The following is a 16,562-nucleotide window of genomic DNA, read 5'->3' on the forward strand; positions in this document are numbered from 1 at the left end:
AGGCATCTGACTAGCCCACATCATTTTCAACCCTTTCTTTCTCTACTGTGTCAAACATGTACTTAGTTTTTGCCTTGTCTTTGTCTCTCAACTTCATTTTTTTGTTGGCTCAGTCTTCCTTTCCCTGTCCTCTCTGTGGCCAAGTAAAACCATGAGTAGAATTCAAGCGTCTCTGGTGGAACTTGGGGTCAGGAGCACCCAGTGTGGCTGAGGCGAAGCCTGTTCTTCATCTGCCACCTGGGGCTCCGGTGAGATATGTTGGAAGTGGCTGCAAAGGCTGTGCTGCACGGAGGTTAGGAGTGCGGACCAGGAGCCCGAGGGGCCAGGGGGCAGAGGGGCCAGGTCTGCTGCCCCCCAAGGAGCCTTTTTCCATAGGATTCTGTTGTTCTCCACCCCAGCTCCCGGCTGGCTGCTTTCTCAAAGCACAGAGACCATCCCTGGAATTTCAGGAGGGGTGTGGGGACTCTCCTCCTCCACACAGGGGATTGCCATTGGGTGGGTGGCCCCAACCCACCTCGACTTCCCGTCCTTCACCCAGGGGACCGCCTCTTAGGTGAGGCACCGCCACCCGCCCCCTCGAGAATGATGCCCTGTTGCTTCTTGGCAGCTCCTGCCAGCAGCAGCGAAGCCCTGTGTTCAGGAGAGGAGCCAGGATTCGAAGGCCAAGAAAGAGACCTCCTCCCTCCCTCAATCCATGGATGGTATTGGGGATTAAATACCAGGGATGTCCCCTCCCCTGTTACCCAGGGCTGCCCCTCCTCCGGCCGAATGGATAACAAGGAAATGAGCTCATTCATTATGAGCCTGGAACCTGCTCATGCATTAGACCCTGGATGAGGAAGCTGAAGAAAGTTTGGTTCTTAAGCAGAAAGGTGAACACAATTAGGGTCACTCCAAATGGAACAGCTCTGTCCAGGCGCCCCTCTGTAACAGGCACTGCTCATGGGCCACCCCATCTATCCACCAGGCATCGACTGATTAGGACACAGTGCGTTAGATGAGATGATGGAATCCACACTTTGAATAAAGCGTATACAGTTCATTGAAAGGGTGAATAGGATGATGGCATCATTACCATGTCAACAACCAACTACCAAGAATACCTAGTGTAATTACATCTTGACTTTCACTCCCCGCTCACCAGGGATCATGAGAACTCCTCTACCAGGAGAAGCCAAGGGAACTGTCTCTATCAGTGGGTTGGCATTCAAATTCTTCTTTGTGCAGCTTCTCTGTCACCTGCCACTCCCCTCTCTGCTTCCTCCACTTCATTAGTCCCAGCCAGGTTAGGCCAAGAAGGGCCCTAAGTCAGTTAGAACTTCCAGAGGTCTGCAGAGTTTTTAGTCTGCAAGTTCATATCCTAGGGGCAGAATTTGGGGCAGGGATGCTCCTATCCTCTGACCGCACCTCTTCCTCATTTGCTTCCCTACAGCTCAGATTTTGGTCTTTGGGAGATCTGTACACTGTGAACTTGCTGAAATGTCAGTAATTTTCTGTCTCTTGAGGAATGGCTTCTGTCTCTTTCCACCATTGTTAGTTCCACATTCCCCCTATTATAAATTAGCTTCCTGCACCATAATCTCTATTTTGGGTAGGAAAAGATTAGCTGCTCCTACTAACCAATTATCACTGCCTTCTATATGGCTCTACCAATGCCCTGGCTCGCTATAGCAATGAGGAGTTTTAGATTTAACTAATTTTTATTTATTTATTTTGGTACTGAGGATTAAACCCCGGGGCACTCAACCGCTGAGCCACATCCCCAGCCCTATTTTGTATTTTATTTAGAGACAGGGTCTCACTGAATGCTTAGGGCCTCGCCATTACTGAGGCTGGCTTTGAACTCGTGATCTTCCTGACTCAGCCTCCCAAGCCTTTGGGATTACAGGCCTGCCCTGGCTAGATTTTACCAATTTTTTGTGGATTTCACAAAGATGACTAGGGATGGGCTTGGTTGTAATCCTTAGCAGTAGCTACCGTTTTATTGGGCATATATTATGTTTGAGGCATTAATGCTAAATGCTTTGCATATATTATCATTAATCTTTACAACACATCTCTGAGAAAAATATCATTACTCTCATTTTACACATAAGGAAACTGAGGCTGAGAGAAGTTGCCCTGGATCACATAGGTGGTGAACACAAGCGAATCCGCATGATTCAAAAGCCTTCACTCTTTCCTGTCCACCAGTCTCCCACTCACTCACCAGACATATGTTGAGCATCTGCCATTTCCCAGACAGGCTCCTCCCCTGTGCAGCTGAACAACTAGCTTATCTCATCTTTTCTCCCATTTCTTTTGATCTTTGACCATGTAGAAAAGAATGCCCAAGGTCTATTCTAGAATTCCCAAGAAAAAGTCTAGAACAGCAAATAGAAGGGTAAGAATGAACTATTTGCCTGTGTTCATTTGAAGTTTGTTGACGGCAGAGAGAGGAACGGTGAGAAAGATGTTATATTCCAGGCAGTGGCTGAGATAGATGCAAACGTGGATTAGGAAATTCCACTCAAGTATAATAGGCAAGAGGAAGAGTAGGGCAAATGAGTGTTATAGCATTAAAGACTGTGTTGCTACCTTTTTATAAGTATTTGCAGTATTGGAACCAACGTTTCTAAGAAACCAACATCATCACCGATCCCTTGTGGTACCAAAGCAAGAGCCTGACGGACTGCGTGCTGGTCTCTGGAAATCAGTAGTGACAAAGTTCCAAACCTATAAGGAAAACCCAAAGCAACAACAAAAATGTCACTGAAGCCAGTTACTTCCCTTGTCTGTGAGTCATTGAAATACTTTTAATTTTTCTGAAAGGCAAGGCAAGCTTTCCTTGTAAAAAACAAACAAAAATCAAACTGATATAGTGAAACCAAATTACCATGCTCTGAACTAAACTAAAGCAGTTTTGGTTATCATTTAAATGACTTCCTGGATTGGCAGAACTGTCGGCAGCACTTTTATACATCTCCCCTATTAACTACATCCTGAGCTATTTGTCTGAGGAAGGTAAATCCTTCCCTTGTGCCCAGTGAAGAAACTATCATCAGCCTGATTCCTTTCCTTTTTGCAAATGATGGACTTAGTCAATGTGGTGGCCATTTGACCCTGTTCTCAGCAAGAACATGTAAGTGGAAGTCGGCACATGGCTTCTGAAAAGATTTTCTACTCTAACAAGCAAAAAATGATACTTGTCTTTGGATGTTTTTGCTTAAGGATGTGATGCATGTATCTATTGCATCCACCTTGTCACCATGAGGGGAGACAATGCTGCTGCATTGAGGTCCACAATATAAAAGAGAACAATCTTGGTGATATACAAACTACTTCTTGGTTTCATCTCAGTGATATGCTGGAAAAGGAAAATAGCTTGAAGCCAACACATCATATAGGAGCAAAAGAAATGTATCTGACTGAACGAAGATGAGACTCTATTGTTGTCAAATTCCCTATTGGTTTCCACAGCCTCCAAAGGAATTTAGAAGCTGAGCAAATAGCACATATTTATTGAGCATCTTCTGTATGCCAAGCACTGTGCTGGATGCTGGGTTACAAGAGTGGACAGAGCAGACAGAGTCATTGTGATCCTGGAAATCATGTTCTGGAAGACGGGTGATAAACAAGCAGAAAAATAAGGATAAGAGGAAACATTCTTAGTCAACTTTCTAAATATTGGCTTAAAACAGTCCTCAGTATAAACCCAGACTCTGAAATCAGAGAGATCTGCATTCAAATTTCACCTCCACCATTTACTCTGACCTTGGGAAAGTTCTTTAATCTTTCTGGGTATCAGTTTCTTATGGGCAAGATGTTGATCACCAAGACACTAATTGACAGACTTGTGAGGAATCAGCGAGCAAAGACTCTCTGTGAAGTGCTCCACAAAGAACCTGTCACAATTGTCCTTCTAGATTCTAGAGTGTCATCATCATCGTCATAATTACTAATGCAAGGCATTGTGGGTGTCAAGAGATGAACAAGACATAGACCCTGCTCTCAAGAAATCTGGGGGCAAGAATCCAGAGCTGTCCATAGAACAGTCGGCAGTTACACAACCGAAGAATCTCCTGGTGACCAGGTAGGGTGCTCTTCTCCATACACATATTATAACCATAACCTACCCTCTTTTGCAAGAGGGAAAGAAATATTCTGAATGGTCGCCGCTCTTCTTTCATAATACGGCTACTTTCCCAAGAGAATCAAGTGGGGGGTGCATGTTGGGGTTGCCATTTAAGGGTTTGTGCTTCATATCGGCAAATACACACAGATATCCCCACAAATGATCTTACCAAAGCCTGCCCCTTTCCCTCCTCTTCTCCATATCATGCCCACTTCATGTGTTCAGTGTGCTGCAATTGACTGTTAACTGCTGTATCTAGCTAATAAAAAAGATAAACATCCACCAGCTGGGTCCTCACACCCCCACACACCCTTATTTTTAGAAACAGTTCCAGGGATAGTCACAGGAGACCCTGAGCTCATTCCTTCACCTTTGGTGTGCTTCTTCCCACAGCCTTGCTCACACACTGCCTTTTGATTGGCAATCCCATGGAGAATCTTTCAACTCTTAGATAGGAATTTCATTAGCAAAGGAAGGGCAGGGGAAAGGAGGAGGACAGCACAGATGCGGACCGAGAGTGGGTGAAAACAGGGTTTGAAGGGGACCTAAAGTTGTTTCATACTGGCTGCCCTCTCCTTTAATTGTTCCTTTATTTGTACATGCGGTGTCCAGAGGGAAAACCGCTTTTCATTAATTGGGCAATAGTCCAGGCACCGAGCTGGGCATCCCGCCTGCAGAGCTGTGAAGTCAGCCACATCAGTCCTAAGCTTTGAAATGAAGTGACATCTAACAGGAAGCACATTCCAAATAGGGAAGTTAAGGGAAAGGGTCCAGGGTCCTATTTCTCTTCCCCTTCTTCCTGCAGCCGCATCTTCCATCCAATCTTGAAGAGTCTTATTTGGCTAAGTAAGAGGACAGGGATGAGGAGGATGGGAGGAGGGGAGAGTTCCATGGGACTCTCAGAAGTCACCGCCTGGGTATCAAACCTGAATAACCAGGAGAGACGTACCCTCCCAGGGCAGACTGTTTCCCTCCTGCCCACGCTGCAGGTTTTTCAGGTCCTTGCTTGAGCGTGCATTCACGGGGCGTAAACAAAAGTGCTATCAGCAGCCTGCGTCAGCCAGCCAAGCTATTTAAGCAGGCAGGCATCAGCAAACGCAGCTTCCAAACCCAGGGCTCCCCTTGGCCACTTGCACGTAAGTAACTTTCATTCTCTGCCTTTAATGCAGAGAATGAACTTGCATAGAAACTAGACCAAAATGTTATCGTTACCATGATGATAGCTTTTCTGTTGGAAAAGGGTGGACGTGAAAGGGAGAATAAAAATGTAATGCTTACCCCCAGCAGAGAGCCAGACCCCCTGCCAACAAACATGCCCGGGGTTGAGCTGACTTTGGATGAAGCAAGGGGGGAGTCCTGTTGGTCTTTTGGCCAGCAGGTGAGGTGTTTTCTTTTTGCTCTCTCCCTATTGAGACACTTTGTGTAACTGCCAGATGCGTAGTTTTGTTATTTAGAAACTGATAATTGCTACTGTATATTTCAGCCTTTTCTAAGATCAGTTTAATTTTTTTTTTTTTTTTTTTGCGTGTGGGATGTACAAGAGGGGGCATCTCTGGATTGAGTAGAGATGGTTTAATGATGAATTTGCAGTGTTACTTAGTATATTTCTTGTTCTCATTATACTTATAAATAACAATGAAAGTATTGATCTTGTTTAAGATTAATAGAAATCCTAAACTCTGGAATTTTCAGGAAATGGAGGTTTGTGATAAAAAAAAAAATCACTCTGGTATTAAGCTGGAAGGAAAGCCCTTGAATAAAAGGACTCAACATGCCACACAGCTTAGATGAGAAGATGTGGAAGAGAAGAATGCCAAACGTTCCCAGGCAGTAGACAGCGCCTGGAGTGTTTATCACACCCTGAGGTTAACCCTGTGTAGGCATAACCAGGGCCGGGCAGAGAACAAAATACCAGGGAGGCAGGAGGGAGAGAAGGAGGGAGTAGATTGCAGAGGATTTATAACTAGACATCATATTTATAAAATGCATGTGGGATATTAAAGGAAGACAGTGTGGCATTCATTCCATAGCTCAGCCATTTGGGTCTAGGATCTAGGGATTAAGAGACTGGCAGCAGCCAAGGATCTTTCCCAGGTATTCAGCCCCCAGCCGCTTCCCCTGTCCTCAACACACATCTAGAAGCGCACTGTCTAGACCCCTGGAAGTCCACAGACCCTAAATTAAGATACCTTGGTTTAAAATCATGCTTTATTTTTTAATTAGGAAGAAGTCGAAAATTAAAACACTTAACTCGATGGGCACTTCTTGATCACCAAACTGAAGCTATTACAATTTTACAAAGCCCTTTTTTTTTCAATCCAACAAATAATGATTAAGCGGTTTCTCTGAGCAAAGATCAACTGGGGGCTGGGAGGAGGAAACAAGAAATAAAAGGACCCTGGTCTTGAAATGTAAAGTCCAAGGATGTAATAATAAGAAGCAACAGTATTTACTTAAGATTCAATTTGTAGAAGACACAAACTCATCTGTAGTAGAGGAAGACAGATCAGGGATTGCCAAAGGCATAGGAAATTTGGGGGGCTGCTGGATACGTTCGCCATTGTGACTACGGTGACCATTTCTTATTGTGAAAACTTATCACTTTGTATACTATGAACGCTAACATTATTAGATGTCAATTACAGCTCAACAATACTATGGCACTACTGTACAATATCGTTCTTTTTTACAATTAAATCAACCAATGTAACATGAAAATAAACTATGAGTAATTTTGGAGAAAACTAAAGACGCAAAGTGGAGGAATGAGAAAGTCAGGATATAGACCTTTTAGGACTAGAAAGGTCTGTAGAGACTATCTAACTCAAAGGTTATTGGACCTGGAGAACCTTTTTAAAAACATCAAGACTCAGCCCCACCCCAGTGCAATTAAATCGGCAGCTCTTTGGTCGGCAACTCTGACCTTGGTTATTTTCTTGGTTTTTGTTTGCAGTAGGAGGGTCGGAAACCAGGGCGTCACACATGCTAGGCAAGCCCTTTACCACTCAGCCATGCCACCAGCTCTTTTATTGTATTTTGAGAGGATAGTAAGGCCCAGACAAGGGGTGGGGATGGTCCCCCAGCCCCATGACCACTGTGTCCCAGGGTAAGAGAGGCTGGGAAGCCTGGGGAGCACAGTAATGGGAGCTTACAGGATAAGGAAGAGGCTGCTCTGGGTCCTCAAAGTCACACTTCCAGCTCCGGGCGAGGGGATCCAACACCTGCCAAGAGAATTCTTGGAACCCAGAAGTGCTCCAGGCAGCAAGCGGCAGGAATTACTCTGAGCCTCAGAGGTGCATTATTTAAGGATTGTGCTATGAGTCAAAAAGGAGGGTGATGAGAAGGGATATTTCAAAACTATAGCCTCCTTTTGTTCCCTACATAATATCTGGTCTAAGCAAGAGGATAGTACTTATTGAAAGATATCTCTTCGGAAGCACAGGGCGCTCTGCTCTGGTGCCCAGCCACGTTCCATTGCCGGTTCAGGAAATGGCACGAGTTCTCAGCATTGGGGTGAGTCTGTCTAGCCCAGGGTCTTTTCATTAGGATGTCCAGAGCAGCCCTGGGCAAAAGCCTGAGTGGGTGACATCTGTCTTTATGACTTGTACCCTTCCTGTCTGTCCCTCCCCACCTGTGTGGGTACTGGGGTATGGGACCACAGTACCTCACTGCACTGCCCTGGCCAGCTGCCATGTTCTAGTGGGTTCCCATCTCCCCTTTCACCCCAGAGTGCCATTTCTGGGGTCTCATTCTCCCAGGGCTTTGCCTACCCATCGTTGGGAAACTAATTAAAGTCATAATGTTAATGGACAATAATTGCTTAATGAGTGATGTCTGTCCCTGGGATATTAAGTAAGTTCCACCCAAATAACATATCTGGGAGTTCTTTGGACTGTTATGTAAACATAATTGCCATCTGAATTCTAAAATGGGGCAATGGGAGAATCGGTTTTAGGTAAAATATATAACCCTACTGGTCAGAATTTTCAAACAACTTGCTGGTAGACAATATACCTAGATTGTGGGTTTTCAGTAGAATTCTTCAAATTATATCCTGTATGCAACCATCTCCAGACCATGGTCTTGGTTGGATAGATTTCTTTTTCTGAATTAGACCACTCTTTGTTAAATGGATTTATACTCATTAGAGGAAGCTACATTTCACTCGTGTTTCTGAAAAAATGAAGAGCCCTCCTAAGATCTCGAGACAAAATGTCAAGAAATTCTGCTCTCTTTTTTTATTTTGTATTAAAAATTAAACCCAGGGGTGCTTAATCACTAAGCCACATCCCCAGCCCTTTTTATCTTTTTTTTATTTTGAGTCAGGGTCTTGCTAAGTTGCTTAGGGCCTCGCTAAGTTGCTGAGGCTGGCTTTGAACTTGCAATTCTCCCATTTCTGCCTCCCAAGCCACTGGGATTACAGGCGGGCAACCGGGCCCAGCACGTTCATAGGGTTTTAAAAACATGAGCTGTTCCCTCTCTGGAGCAGAAGGCAGGCACCAGCAGAGGAGCTTGCCCAACTGTAGTGACCAGGAGCCTTCTTCCTTGAGGACCCATTCTTCCATTCTTACAGGCCAGTCAACCTGTGCATCCTACCCACCCCAATCTCTGTGGCTCTCCGCCCACGACAGCCCTTTTGTCCCATTGTAAAACAGATTACTTCAGCTTGGGACAGCAAGTGGCAGCTGCATTTGACGTGCCCTGCCCTGGAAAAGAGGAGTGTGGTGGAACCAGAGGATCAGCAGTGAGAGCTGTCCTGGGGAGGAGAGGGCAGAGGTGAGCTCCATCCCCAGCCCTGGGGACTGGACACTGTGCTCTGGTGAAAGGACTGGTTTCCATTGGCTTTGGGGTGATAACCAACTCTGGTTTAATGCTACTGTTGTTAAGTCAAATGCTACTTCTTGTCGTTCAGAGTTTCACCAAAAATAAAAATAATAATAATTTTTAAACAAGTGATAGGTTTATACTGCTGAAAAAATAGGTTTTATATCCAAGGAGAATGTCCTCCTTGGATAACTTTTCTTTGAACATTTCCCCCTTCTCTTTTATTTTTAGATTCTTTCAGTGTGGAATGGCTTAGTTCAAAGGGTCACTTGGACTTTTTTTTTTTTTAACAGGCTGTGCTATGATCTAACCTGAATTAAGTGTTGAATGTTGCTGATGGTTTCCTCAGGCATCTAAAATATCAAGTAAATGGGGGTGGTGGAGCAGAAAGGTGACCTGTGGCCTGAAGGGATGGATAAAGCACCAATCTGCCAGGTTAAAAATTGATCCCTGAGGGCCCCGAGGCAATGCCTGTCCTCCTGATTACTGGAAGCTTGCTGGTGGGGATGCGGGTGATCCCACACTGCAAGTGGCAGGAGGCTGTGTCCTACGGAAGGGGGTGCATCTGCTGCCCCCTGGCCCTGCTCACCAGGCTGCCCTGGCTTTCAGTGGCCCTGGTGTGGATTTGGCATTCCAGTGGTGTGGATGCTGAACACATGTGGGATTTGAGGTGTGTGAGTGTGCAACCAAGCAGGTGCGGGATAGGCTGTGCCTTTCAGTTGCTGGGAAATGTCTATATCAATCTTTCAGTCCCAATCCTCCATATAACTGGCGGAAGATGGTCCAGCTCAGGGAGTAAAGCACTGGCCTGGTGCTCAGGAGCAGCCTGAACCCTATTTTCTCATCTGTAATAGAATTTTAAAACAGGAAGAAGCCCAAAAGATTAATCACCCAAGTGGGATTATTAATAGTACCCCCTTTCACTCTCAAAACACCTGGCCTGACCCATAATCTATCTGATCACCCACGAGTACAGTCCATGAAGGTATGAGAGAGCATGCTCACTTGCATGGAATCGTAGGATTTAGTTGGCCTGGCTCTGGGACCCAGGCTGCCCCACACCTCAATCTGGCTTCTGTGACAAGTCATTGACTCCCGCTATGCTCAGGTCCCCTATGGGAAGCCTGGTACCCATACTGCCCAGACTGAGAACTGGTTATTTATGTTGGCTCATCATCAGGAAGTTCAGAGTATATGTGGGGGCTCAAGGAATTATTCATCACATGGTCAAGTTACTCTGTTTGCTTTAGGCTCTTATGAGCTCATAGACATGTTTGGGTAGCAATAGAAGCTCTATTAAAAATAGGGAAGACAGTTTTTATCTATGCCACCATAATTTGTTATAATATGCTTTTGGTGGTGTTAATAAAATGTGATCCAACATGAAAACCCTGCCAGGTCATTTTCAAATAACTGTTCTGCCCTTGTATACTAAAAGGAAAGAAAGAAAAAAACCTGAGACAGATGGTGATCCATTCTGATCTTAGTATATACTGAGCAGGAAACTAATGACAGTCATTCTAGCCATTGGATCTAGAGGGATCAAGATGGAAATTTCCTGGAATTCTTCAGTCCTGACAGATCTGCTTACATAGTGAGTCTCTGCTGATGTTTTTCCCTTTCCTTCCTGTGTGGCGTCTCCCTAAGGAAATTTACATAAACAATCTTCCTTAGTGCTTGTATCCCCCCAGCCCTTTCTAAATTTCTAGTCTACTAGTGCCTAGGAGAAATCGGTTTTATAAAAACCTTCCATAATGAATGCTGGAAGTATCGTAACTTTATCAAGTCTTCTCACTCTTCACCCTTTGGAGCTGGCTACAACTGGGATTTATAAAGAAGCAGGGAAAACAGTAGGAGGTCACTCCCCCTTGGATTAGGTCATCCACCTAGTTCTGGGCTCCACAACTGAAAAGGGAGGAGAGTCCTTGGAACTAGTTCAAAAGAGCTCCTCCATGACTAAACGCAATAAAAGCACATCTAGAAAGAGCAGGAGAGGCCCTGGTGTGATTCAGCTTGGACAAGAGAAAGCTAAAGGGCCTTTTAATGGTGATGTTGAAAAGCATGGAGGTCAATGGCCAGCTCTTCATCTTGTCCTTTGAGGGTAAAAACCAAGCCCAGGGATGGGTGTGTGCTGCAGCACGAGGGACATTGAGCAAGCCACAAAGTTAGCCCCTCGTTGTGAAAAAAATATTTTGGGAAGAATTACACAGGCCTCTCTGGAAGATGGGGCAATCCATTCCCTTTTAATTAAGTGTTTTTTTTGTTTGTTTACTCTTTGCTTTGGCCTCTAGGCTTACATTAACACATTTCTTAATTCAGATTATATCTAAGGTTTTGTACCTCATTCTTGTTTCCTCCTCCCTTGCTCTCTCCTTCATCTCTCTGTTGAGCTCCATGCTGGTTTTTTTTTTTTGTTTTGTTTTGTTTTTTGAGAGAGAGCCATGTATGTCACTGATAATTCTAATATAGTGTTTTACACTACTTATTATTAGTCTGTCATTTATGGAATAGGTAAGTAAATAGAACTTGTCCTCTGGTGTTGGCCATCTCTCCTGCCCCTGACTCCCACAAATGATGCTGTGATGCATATCCTCAAACATATGCTCCCTGCCCTTCAGATCTGGCTGTTGGTAGGGAAAAGTGGAGGATAAGTGGCCTGTGTGTCCTTTAGCAATGAAGGAGAGATATGACATCACAAGTCCTTTTTTAAACATTTAGGAACTGCTCTGGATTCCTTAACATTTTAATAAGAGACAGAGTGGCAAAAGTAATTTTATGGAACTTAGAGATATTTAGTTGTCCCCCTCCTCCATTTTATTTGTTTGTTGATTGGTCCTAGGGATTAAACCCAAGGCTTTTCACATAGTAGGCCAGTGCTCTGCCACTAAGCTGTACCCCAGCCCCATTTTCCTTTTTTGATCTCATTTTCTTAAACTTGGATTCATCTATCCTAGAAGCATTTCATTTTTCCCACATAGGTCATAGATGATCTTGAGCAAAGCAAATGAAATGTTCTAAGAAATCATATGGCTTCTTCTGAGGTTAGGCAAAGTTTCTAAAATGTTTTGCCATTTTAACAATCGCAAATTTGATGTCATTCAGGTTGCCCAATATTACATCCTGCCCATTATTATATCCCAGGTCAGTGGGAAAGCTGGAGTAGTACACTGTATTTATATAGTTTTATAATTGATACTTCCATTCATAAACTTAATCCATCTCAATGAATCCTATGCTGTGTGAGACAGGTGGGGTAGGATGATAACAATGGGAGATGAAGAAATGAAGTTCCAAAGCAATTGTGAGCTGTCCAAAGTCGCTTGGAAAAGAAAGCAAAAAAGCTGGAAGGCAGTTTCGGGTTTCCTGAAGCTCCATCTAGTCTCTTTCTGAAACATGTCTAATGCTTAGAAGGGTGATCTATTATAAATTCAGAGTTATGCCCTAAGCAGGTCTTCTAGTGTATCTGTCCCTTTCAATCATTTTGTGATGTTAACGAGTAAATTAAAGCTATGCACCTCTGTTTGTTCACCCATATAACTATGTATTGCAGCAAAAAGTAGTATGGGTGTTTGGACTTTGGCACAATTTGGAATTCTGTCAGGTACCGCTGTGTGTCACTTTATCTGTTACTTAATTGTAGTCAATAAAATAAGAATGGTCGTTGGATCATAAAAAAATTATTGATTAAAGAATTTTTATACAAATTTACCAGTCCAGTCTTTCAAAGAATCTCTTCTGGACTTCTCAAAATTCACAAAGCATCCAAGGAAGCTATGCCTGCTTGCTTTAGGCAGAGTACAAAGCCTAAGAAAGGGCACACCCTGGCAGTATAAGAGCCTATTGTTCATGATATCACACAGGTCCCTAAATTTCTTACCATGGAATTTGGGCTAGGGCAAAAATACTGTAGAACCCAGCCTAGATTCTCAAACAAATAAATTATGGTTTCACATTCCCAGAATTACAAATGAATATCCCTTTACAAAGCCAGGCAGTGGGAATGAGAATATTTTGGGAAAGAAGCTCTAAGTTTTTAACATGCTAAGGTGACTGGATGGTGACAGGACAATCAGACAAGTTTATCTACTTGATTCTCAATTATCTGTGAGTGACTTATCTTTATTAGATGTTTTTGGAACACCAGACTGATTTCTAACATCGGCATTTATGTTTCTCAGTATGCAACAAATACGTCTCCCTACCTTGCAGTCTGTTGGTCTAATTAAGCTAACACTCTTCTGAACAAAACATGACAAGGAAGTCAAAGGGTAACCAAAAGTTAATAATATCCTCCAAAACAATAAAAGTATATTTATTAGCTACCATTTTTAATTATTTGGGCCATTTTTCCTCTCCCCAAACTATTTAAAAAGTTGATCTTTTGGTTATTTGCTTCCACACTTAGTCATGCAAGTTTCTCTTTGGCTTTAATGGTTCTCTTTAGCAAATATTGAGAATTTTACCCCAGGGCAGAAATCTATTTGTCTGATTTCTTGGTGCATTGGGTCATCAGACATTTTCAGAGAGGCTATTTGATCCTTCAGTTTGCTTCCCAAACCTCATCCCTTCTGTATGATCTGGTTTGAAAAGCCCTGCACACGTGGCAGGGCCCCATAGAAATCTCCAGGACACACCGTTTTTGTTCCTGTTTATATTTGATCATAGGACTGAACTCTGTTTGAGGTGTAATGGATATTCTTGCCTATTAAGCATCAGCAGGACACACCAACAATCCCACAGCAGGCACAGGCCCAAGCATTATTCATCCTGCCAGGCAATTTCTACCTCACATTGCAAAAAAAAAAAAAAAAAAAAAAAAATGAAAGGTCAGGAAATTTGAAGCCATCGTCTATCCTCTTACCTTTAACAACAGAGCTGCAGTGTCGTCTTTCCTTAAGACTAAAAAACAGCCTCTTCTTCATCTATGTTATTCTGTTCTCTAAGGGCCTCACAGGTCTAAATTTTGCTGATCCATAACAGCAGCAAAAATGTCCAAGTTCAACAGGAATCTTTACCATCTCAAACTGAAGTGAGGAATTTAGAATCTTATATATAATAAGGGGACTCAATGTCCAGGCTGGCCCCGAATGCTCCTGGCGTCTGCCTGTTATGGTGGTGTATGTATTCAGAACATTCCATTTATTCTTAAATGTTCTGGGTTAGATGACAAATTATACTGCCACCTTTATTTAACAGACAGGCTGAATATTAAAAAGCACAGGGGTTCCAAATTTTTTCATTCTTCTAAGTTGTCCTTTGAAGAAGGAACTGGGCACAAAGTGTTCAGCATACAAGGACAGAGCTCAGAATAGGCCTGTCTACTCCCTTTCTCAGGTCAATGACATCGGTAAACTGTTGATGAGGAAGAACATGATAATTTAGAACCCAGGCCACACCAATCCTCAGAATTTTTAGGAGAGGAATGATACCACTGTCACATTGCCCAACACTATTGCTTCTCTGTATTAAGTAAATTGCCGGACCCTGTTGCACACATTTGTGTTACCAGAAATGTGGGAGGCTGAGACAGGAGGATCACAGGTTCAAAGCCATCCTCAGCAACTTAGCAAGGCCCTAAGCAACTTAGTGAGATCCTGTCTCTAAATAAAGAATAAAAAGAACTCAAACCCTAATACAAAGAAAAAAGTGATTATAACACTTGTAGAAATGTGTACCTCATTTTACACTTTTCTGATTTGTGTTTCATGAGCATCCACCACTGGATCACTACTGGAGTAAACAGGCAAGAAAGGAAATTCCTAGCCACATTTTACAGACAGGAGAACTAAGTTTAAATAAGCCAAATGACCCAGCCAAGGTCATGTGATGACTAAGTAGAGGAGTTAAAATTGAAACTCAGCTGAGTCCTCACCCAGTGCTCCCATTCCTCCCACAGTTTAACGGCCTCACTCATTAGTGAGAATTTAACATGTATCCCCTGCTATTCCTGTGAAACTATCCATTGCAGACACACAAACATCCCCTCTGTGACTAGTGCCACACACCCAAAAGCCCCTAGTTGCCAGCTGCCCTGAGCTGTGGTCAGCAACTAAACTGTCCTTGTGTGACAGTGCTCCTTGGTGTCTGGCTCAGGGAACATGACCCACAAAATCTTTCCTATTCTCTTCCTTGAGACACTTTGAATGGAAGAATGAGCAGCAGGGAAAAATGCAAATTAACTGGTGTTTTCTTTATTGCCCACAGTGAGCATCATTAATCAGATCTTAGACAATGGAAGTCTACATCAACACTCCACAGTCCCCATCACTGTCCTATCTCTCCCTCATCCTTCCCTCTCGAACATAAGCACAGCTCTAATTATAATGCTTTTATATAAAGCTAAAGAAAAACCTACTTCTTGACGTGAAAATAAGCTCTAATCAGCATGAATTCAGTAAGTACTTAGTAATCAATTTTGATGGACTCTTCTGGAAACTTGACACACATCAGAATTTTGCTGCAAGCGTTTGGTATCTTCAAAAATCCCCTGAAAGTCCCGTCCATACCTGCATCCAAACCTCCTTTCCCTAAATCAGGTTTCAATTAAAACAGCTTTTTCATAAGCATCTTCCAAATAAATAACTTCTTATTCAATGTCACTAAGATATTTTAACAGGATTATTTTCTTTTATAGTTACAAATATGTAGTAAACCCCATCCCCAGCTCTGTGTGTTAGCCTGGAATTCTATCTACATTTAAAATGTTCTTTACAAAGAAAACTTTTTCTGGATTCATGGACTTTGGGAAAAGCAGCCTGTTTCCAAAATGGAGATTTTTCTCCAAGGGAATTATGGAAACAGCATTGGCCTCCTTCATGGGCCCATTTATTTCTAAAAAGGTAGGCTAGAGTATCCACTTATTTCACAACATGCTCAAAGAAGAAACTAAAACTTTGTTACTCTCTGTCACCATTTTCCCATGTTGTCACATACAAGATTAAAACAGGAGTTGGGTTCTCAATGAGAAGAACTCAGTGTGTAAGCAAGGAATTCACAGTTAATCAATGATTCATGGTTGGAAGCCATTCACAGATGCCCTCCCCTCCAATAACTTCTTTTTTTTTTTTTAATAGTATCTTCTTGTTTTCTGAAGGGATCTAGAAAGTCTATATCACTGAGAATTTTGTTTTGGGAGGATCCTTAATTCAATAAAATTCTGCCCATCTAAGTATTAAGTGGTAGCAATGGTCACTAAGCTCCTACTGGTGCGGTGGAAGTTATTAGTACCTTTCTATTCCATTCCAGTGGCTGCTGTAACTTTTTCTCATTTATACATTATTTACTAATGTCCTCTTTCAACTCTGTCTATACCAATGAAAGAAGAGTGTGAGGGGAAGCAAAGCCAGCCAAGCGGGTGGTGCTGGTGGTATTAATGGAAATTACTGGCTGAGCCATTGAGCTGGGTCACCAAAATTGAGAAATATGTCACAGAAAGGAAGTGTGGCTCCCATGAGAGCCAGGGCACTGTCCTGCTCCTGACCCTGGTGGCACCACCCAGTTCTGCTGTCCCTTTAACCACAACCACCCAACAAGGATCTTCATCTACATAGCTGCTCAGTACAAAGAGGAAATGCAATGTAGTGTTTAAGAAAGTAGATGCAGAAGTCAGACTATCTGAGTTTGA

At 43.0% G+C, this 16,562-nt stretch overlaps 1 protein-coding gene across 1 annotated transcript in view; it reads left to right on the forward strand.

Moving 5' to 3' along the window:
* The first annotated feature begins 5,044 nt into the window (after positions 1-5,044).
* Positions 5,045-16,562, forward strand: part of Hopx (HOP homeobox) — a 30,992-nt gene continuing 19,474 nt past the window's right edge. Inside the window, exon 1 of the mRNA XM_026386425.2 lies at positions 5,045-5,250. The gene's annotated coding sequence lies outside the window, so the exon portion shown is untranslated. The remainder of the gene's footprint in view (positions 5,251-16,562) is intronic.

The sequence above is a fragment of the Urocitellus parryii genome, chromosome 10 (assembly GCF_045843805.1).
Source record: "Urocitellus parryii isolate mUroPar1 chromosome 10, mUroPar1.hap1, whole genome shotgun sequence".
Lineage (NCBI taxonomy): Eukaryota > Metazoa > Chordata > Mammalia > Rodentia > Sciuridae > Urocitellus > Urocitellus parryii.